The sequence below is a fragment of the Oncorhynchus nerka genome, linkage group LG4, assembly GCF_034236695.1.
Source record: "Oncorhynchus nerka isolate Pitt River linkage group LG4, Oner_Uvic_2.0, whole genome shotgun sequence".
NCBI classification, from domain to species: domain Eukaryota; kingdom Metazoa; phylum Chordata; class Actinopteri; order Salmoniformes; family Salmonidae; genus Oncorhynchus; species Oncorhynchus nerka.
In genome coordinates, this window is record NC_088399.1 from 48,218,621 (window position 1) to 48,226,288 (window position 7,668).

A 7,668-nucleotide genomic window follows, 5' to 3' on the forward strand; every position below is an offset into this window, starting at 1 on the left:
CATTGCAAGTCAATTTTTAGCCTGCTATTCAGTGGAGTGGCTGTGTGGTCCCAAGTCTAAGATTAAGGGTCTCTTTTCCTATTTTAAAATTATTAACATTCAACATTGGCCATGCGGTCAATGAAGGGTGATTTGTGCCGTGTTCAAAACAACTATTAACTCGTAACTGCAAAATCTGACTTTAGTGAGTTCAAGACATCTGAGAACTCTGGGAAAAACGAGCTACGACTGGGAAAACACGTTTTGAACTTTTATCTAACTCGGGATTGTAAATCGGGAACTCTGGTCTCTTTCTAGAGCTATGCCCTGAAGATCACTGACGTCATCATGATTCAACCATATTTTTTTCCGAGTTCCCAGTTGTCTTGAAAGCACAATAAATCCAGAGAATGCCTGACTTTGATGACAACATTTGATGACAAAACACGCCACCTTCCTGTTCAAGTGAGTCCAGCGCAACAAGGTGAGTCCAAACATGTCTTGTATGCTGCTATATAAATGATGTAATATGCCAGGGAGATATGTACACTGTAGCTAAGAAAGTAATACTAAGTGTATGTTGTGTAGTAAGCTGTTAGTAGCCCATGTGCCTCACCCTAATACTTTAGCCTATATTCACCTCTTAATTTCACGTACTGTTCTGACTTGCTGGTGCACATGTAGGCTCTAACTTGTTTTTGAGAAACGTAATCATTGAATATTGTAAGAGCTTTCATTGGCTGCTTATATGCCCCCTTTATTTATCCTGCGGTTCTGACTTGGTGTACACTGTAAGAACGGCCCATGATTTGAATTCTGTCGCTGTACATTTCAAAAGTGCTGAACAAATAATGATATTGACTACATCCATTCTAGCTCACTCTTATCCTCTTGTCGTCCCTTTGTGACATAGTTTGCACGTCTCACTTGTCATTAGAAACCACATTTGTTTAAGCAAGTCAGCCATATCAGCTATTTTTTTTTAAAAGGCAGTAAATGAGGCTGAATGAACTGTTTTGCTGCCAGACAAGGCTCTGCTGATAGCCAGGTGTAGCAGTGGTATAGTGCAATTAATGTATTGTTTAGAGTTGTGGCTTTGCTGGCTTGCACCCCACCTTTTTTTATTTTGCCCCACCAGGATTTATATGCTGAAGTTGCCACTGTGTATATACTGTATATATAGGACAAAACACACACCATGACAACACAGCATGGTAGCAACACCACATGACAACAACATGGTAGCAGCACAACATGGCAGCATCACAAAGCATGGTACAAACAGTATTGGGCACAGACAACAGCACAAAGGCAAGGTAGAGACAACAATACATCACGTGAAGCAGCCACAACTGTCAGTAAGAGTGTCCATGATTGAGTCTTTGAATGAAGAGATGGAGATAAAACTGTCCAATTTGAATGTTTTTTTTGTGTGTTCTTTTTGCAGCTAGTTCCAGTTCCAGAAGTGAAAAGAAGAGCGACCCAGGGATGTGCGCGCTTGGGGACCTTTAACAGAATGTGATTGGCAGAACGGGTGTTGTATGTGGAGGATGTATGCTTTTTGGTTCCCGCCATGAGCCAGTGAACATTGGGCCTTTTTAGCTAACTACTCGCTGTTATTAATTATGTAAAAACACAATATCAGTCGTGGAAGCACATGAACATATTTTTTAAATTAATTATTGAGCAATTCATTTCATGAGTGACGGACTGTGAAACTTAATCTCCCATGATTCCGTAGTACCGGAATTGACACAAACAGACAATCATAACATGTGCTAGGGGGTACAACAAATGACCGATTATACAAAGGCCTTGTTTTAACAGGTTTCTTATTGGAAGAATGTAGTATGGTCTTAATGTACAGCTCAAACTCCTTATAGAAAACAAGGAGAGTGTTTTTGTTATTAGTGAATTTACATTTATGAATGTTACATTTTTCCATTAGCACAATTAGATTTAAGAGGTCAAATTTGTTTTCTTTGTCCTTATTACAGTTGCCCTTATTGTAGTTAAGGCAACCTAGCAGCATATTCTCACATAATAAACAAAAGTCATCAAGAATATTAACAATTATAAAACTATAAATATCTTGCCACATTTGCTTTCCATGTAGACAATGCCAAAATAAATGTAAAACTGTTTCTGTTTGCTCAACACAAAAACTACAGTTAATGCTATTGTATTTTTTTGAGTTTCTTCAGATAATGATTTGCAGGGTACGGTAACTGACCGTGTTGTGTTTGTTCTTAGTATACGTCAGTGGTTGTGTTGATACCTCACCCAACTTAAAATAAGAAATTACTCTGCATATAATACATAACATATAATAAACAGAAGAAACTATTTAGCATTTTAATTAGATCTTCGATGGTGTAGTTAGTTCATTTATTGCATGTATGTGACCCATAGAAATATTAATCATATTTCTATGGGACAATACAGGCCATAAATAAACTAGCTACGCTGGTGTCTGCACATGTTAAACTGTAATTCTCTTGTTGCTGTCTGTATACCAATTGTGGACATGTGAATATTCAAATACACTTCATAAAAAGTAATGCCAGCATTACTCACCTGTGATTTAATGAATTAAAACAGATCGATAACAAAAACGTTTGAGTGTTAACTGTGGAGGCTTTGCATTTGCACAACATAACGCAGTCCCCACAGTAATGAAAATCAGCCATCCACAATGTACCCCAAGGGTGATGTCCAGATTGAGATCTCCCTTGGGGGATTTCTCAACAGATTTCTCAATGCTAGGATCGTTACACTACTCCCTCGATTCAGAAAACACAACCTGTGCTTCTCTATCACAAATCCCTCACGCTTTAACAGGACGTGCTTTTGACCCTCGCGCACTCTCCTACTACTGCGCATCAGAGTAGCAAATGGTAGGAGGGGGTGTTAACCTGGGGTAGGCTTGAAGCCAAAGGAAATCACACAACACACAACAAACCCAAGAGAGTAAGGGGCTCATCAAGGCTAGCATCGTTCAACTGTCAGGCAGCATGACTACCTTGTTAGGACATTTCTAACTAGTACTAAATGCCGTTTTTAGCTGTCTCACTGGCTTTCATTTCAATGTGTGATTAAGTACAAAGTGGTGCTATAAAACGTTCAAATCCTCAGACCGCTTGAATGTAACCTAAGCCTCTGTCTTGCAGGCATGAACTCTTAGGTTGCATGTATTGACAATAGATTAAAAGTGTTATATTACTCTCAAATTAAGAAGAACCACTACTAATGTACATTAAAACCACATAGTTATGTACATGTAATTTAATGACATATCTAATATAATGACCTACAGTATATCATCATTTTATGACATACAGGGCATTCGGAATGTATCCAAACCCCTTGACTTTTTCCACGTTACATTACAGTCTTATTCTAAAATTGATTCAATCGTTTTTTCCCCTCATCAATCTACACACAATACCCCATAATGACAAAGCAAAAACAGGTTTGTAGAAATTTTTGCAAATTTATGAAAATTAAAAACATATCACATTTACATAAGTATTCAGACCCTTTACTCAGTAATTTGTTGATGCACCATTGGCAGCAATTACAGCTATGATTCTTCTTGGGTATGATGCTACAAGTTTGGCACACCTGCATTTGGGGAGTTTCTCCAGCTCTTCTCTGCTGGAGAAGCTTTGTCAGGTTGGATGGGTAATGTCGCTGCACAGCTATTGTCAGGTCTCTCCAGAAATATTAGATCGGGTTCAAGTCTGTGCTCTGGCTGGGGCACTCAAGGACATTCAGAGCCTTGTCTCAAAGCCACTCCTGCGTTGTCTTGGCTGTGTGCTTATGGTCATTGTCCTGTTGAAAGGTGAACCTTCACCCCAGTCTGAAGTCCTAAGAGCTCTGGAGCAGGTTTTCATCAAGGATCTTTCTGTACTTTTCTCCGTTTATGTTTCCCTCGATCCTGACTAGTCTCCCAGTCCCTGCCGCTGAAAAACATCCCCACAGTATGATGCAGCCACCACCATGCTTCACTGTAGAGATGGTGCCAGGTTTCTTCCAGCCGTGACATTTGGCATTCAGGTCAAAGACTTCAATCTTGGTTTCATCAGACCAGAGAATCTTATTTCTCATGGTCTGAAGAAAGTTATTTAGGTGTCTTTTGGCAAACTCGAAGCGGGCTGAGGAGTGGCTTCCTTCTGGCCACTCTACCATAAAGGCCTGATTGGGGGAGTGCTGGAGAGATGGTTGTCCTTCTGGAAGGACTCTGGAGCTCTGTCAGAATGACCATCGGGTTCTTGGTCACCTCCCTGATCAAGGCCCTTCTCCCCCGATGGCTCAGTTTGGCCGGGCGGCCAGCTCTAGGAAGAGTCTTGGTGGTTCCAAACTTCTTCATTTTAAGAATGAGACCACGGTGTTCTTGGGGACCTTCAATGGTGCAGAAATTATTTGGTACCCTTACCCAGATCTGTGCCTCGACACAATCCTGTGTCGAGCTCCACGGACAATTCCTTTGACCTCATGGCTTGGTTTTTGGTCTGACATGTACTGTCAACTGTGGGGCCTTATAGAGACTTATATCTCCAATGAATTGAATTTACCACAGGTGGACTCCAATCAGGTTGCAGAAACATGTCAATGATGATGAATGGAAACAGGATGCACCTGATCTCAATTTCGAGTCTCATAGCAAAGGGTCTGAATACTTATGTAAATAAGGTATTACTGCTTTTTATTTTTAATACATTTGCAAAAATGTTGAAAAACCTGTTTTCGCTTTGTCATTATGGGATATTGTGTGTAGGTTGATGAGGAGAAAAGGTGCATTTAATCCATTTTAAAATTAGGCGGTAACGTAACAAAATGTGGAACAAGGGAATGGGTCTGAATTGTTTCCGAATGCACCGCATATCTGTATACCTGGATTCTGGTTTCTACTCCCAAAAAACACAGTTATACTAATGCCTTTAGGTTATATACAGAAAACACAATTGGATTTAATAGTTTCCATTACCTGTACCCATCCTCCTGCAGTAGCCATGCTCCTGCACCTATCCCCACAAGATACAGGTACAGAATGCGAAAAACAAATTCCATGCCAAACTTAAAAATAGCTGTATGACATTTTGTTTAATGAATTCTGTCATTACATTTATTTTTATTTTTTAGATTCCCTGATGCAGGACCTACAGGACCTACATGACCTACAGGACCTACAGGACCTGCAAAAGTGACTTGGGTAGAGAGGCAGGCCTTGTGTGCACAAACGTGGCAGTGGTGATGGTGGACAGCATGTTCTCTGCTGAAGGTACTGTGATGGGCCAGTGTCAGTATTGCAACAGGGAGGATGCGGTTGTGTGGTGCTAAGATTGCCTGCCCAGGCATCTCCTCTGTACCACATGTGACATAGCCACCCATAGCACCAAGGTTTTGCACAACAGGGAGTCTCTGTTTGAAGGGTTTTATCGCCCCTTGTCCCCAACCTCCGTAATTCATCAGGATGATGAGGGGGGTCCCTTACCTTCCAGGAGAAAGGTGTGTTTATTGTTTAGGTGTTTCAAATCAAATCTGATAGCCCCTCCTGCAATATCCACTTTTTAGTCATGCTGCACAATTTTCAATGCATCAGTATTTACAGTCCAATATATTTAACAATTTAGTTGTGATTCTTGTCACATTTTGGTTTGTAGTTTTTTTCCCATGGCAGTGCCACAGCTGTGTGGTTGCCCCTCTCCAGCGCCCTGACAGTGACGAGTGGCAAGCAGGACATCGTGATTGGAATAAATGGTAAATATGTGTTTTTTAAGGGCTTTACTTTTATTCACATGTTTTTAAAGAATGTAATTAATGACTTCCTAAGAATTACTCCTGACTCACAGGGCTACAATCTGTCCGTTCCTGCTCTGAATTGCTCCGGGTGTCTAAGACATTGGACAGTGGGCTGGACAAACCTGTAAAGAGTGGCTACTAGCCAGCCACCGTGACTCACCAGACCATCTTCACAGTGGACCTCTTCAAGTCCTTTGAAGACATGAAGGGGTTGGCCGCGGGATGCTCCCGTCAAGCCTTTGTGGGAATGATTGACGGAAGAACAAAGCACTTTGGCAGGGTAAGTGTGAATATACTAATCAAATGATAATTTCAATGAATTAGTGGTTAATATTTGTCCCCAATATAAACATTGCACCCTACCCCTGTATGTCTTGCATTTGATCAGAGTGGAAAGATATGTGGCGACACATTCCAGAAGGCATTCCTCGAGTGGACGTACGGGCAGTTTGAAATAGACACGTTTTGTGGAAGCGATCTCCTCCATTGTCCTGCCTGCTCACAGGAAATGGATGCTATATCAGTTGATGGGAATCGCAAGCAATACCGCTTCCGGAAAGCCTCAGGGTTTGTACTACATCTTATGTGTTGATGTTTTGTTCAGGATATAATTATACCTTCTTAAAGTGCATGCTGGTCTTCTTTTTGTTATGAAGTATATGTTTGTGATGTTATCCGGTCCCTTTTTTAGCAGAAGATGAACTGGCAATTAGAAGGTCAATCTCCATGAAGACAGTGATTCGTTTTTTTGTTTGTTGCATTATCCAAACCCCTCCGAGACACACACACAGACATACACAGAGAGGTTGGAGCTTCCTTTCATCTCTCCTCTCCTTCTTCTCTGATAACACAATCCCTTGTCTTTCTGTCTGAGAGTGTACACCGTACTCTTAGTTTAATCGCTGCCCTGCCCTCTCCTGTAGGATCATTGTGGGCCTGTTGTAGATGAACGTGGCTCCACTGGCTATGTTCCAGACCCCGAAGGCCATGTGTTCTGGCCAGAGGATAGCTGACACCTCCACGGGGGACTCCTCCACCGCCTCCTACTCCACCACAGCCCCCACAGAACCCAGAGGTCAGCCAATGTCCAATATCAGGGTCTGAGGGAGCTAGAGAAGAGAGTTTGTGGTTTCCCCTGTCCTCAACAATACTGCTTTCTCACTGGTAGTCCAGCCAGAGTTTATAGGTCATTGTTTCGTCTACCATAAACAGGACATGTCTCTCGGGTAGGGACAGGCAGAGAAGAGGGTTAATGTTTCTACAGCCTCGGAAGCCCAGGCTTCTCATGTTCTTAAAAAAAAAAAAATCTGGGGAAGTTCCTCTCAGGAAGACGATGAAAAAGGGCCAGGTATGGATTGTATTGACACCATATGAAATATTTAGCATGGGTGGAGCTCCGAACAGAGAAAAATGTTCCAATTTACAACAAGCCTGCATGCATAAGATACAAAACTAATGCTGTATAGGCTACTAAAACATTGTCTGATAAGGTAGGAAAAGAGAGAGACAGACAACTGAGGGGAATGTAATTTCAACTCAAAGCCAGTCAAATGCAAACGTTGGATGCCAGCGTCCTCATTGCAACTCAACATCCCAACCTAAAGTTCTCCAGACTTCTACTCGTTGATTCAACAAGACAAGATGCTGAGGAGTATTTCTGTCTGTAATGAAGCCCTTTTGGGGGGGAAAACTCATTCCAATTGGCTGGGCCTGGCTCCCCAGTGGGTGGGCCTATGCCCTCCTAGGCCCACCCATGGATCCGCCCCCTGCCCAGTCATGTGAAATCCATCAGATTAGGGCCTAATGAATTTATTTCAATTGACTGATTTCTTTATATGAACTGTAACTCGGTAAAATCGTTGAAATTGTCGCATATTGCGTTTA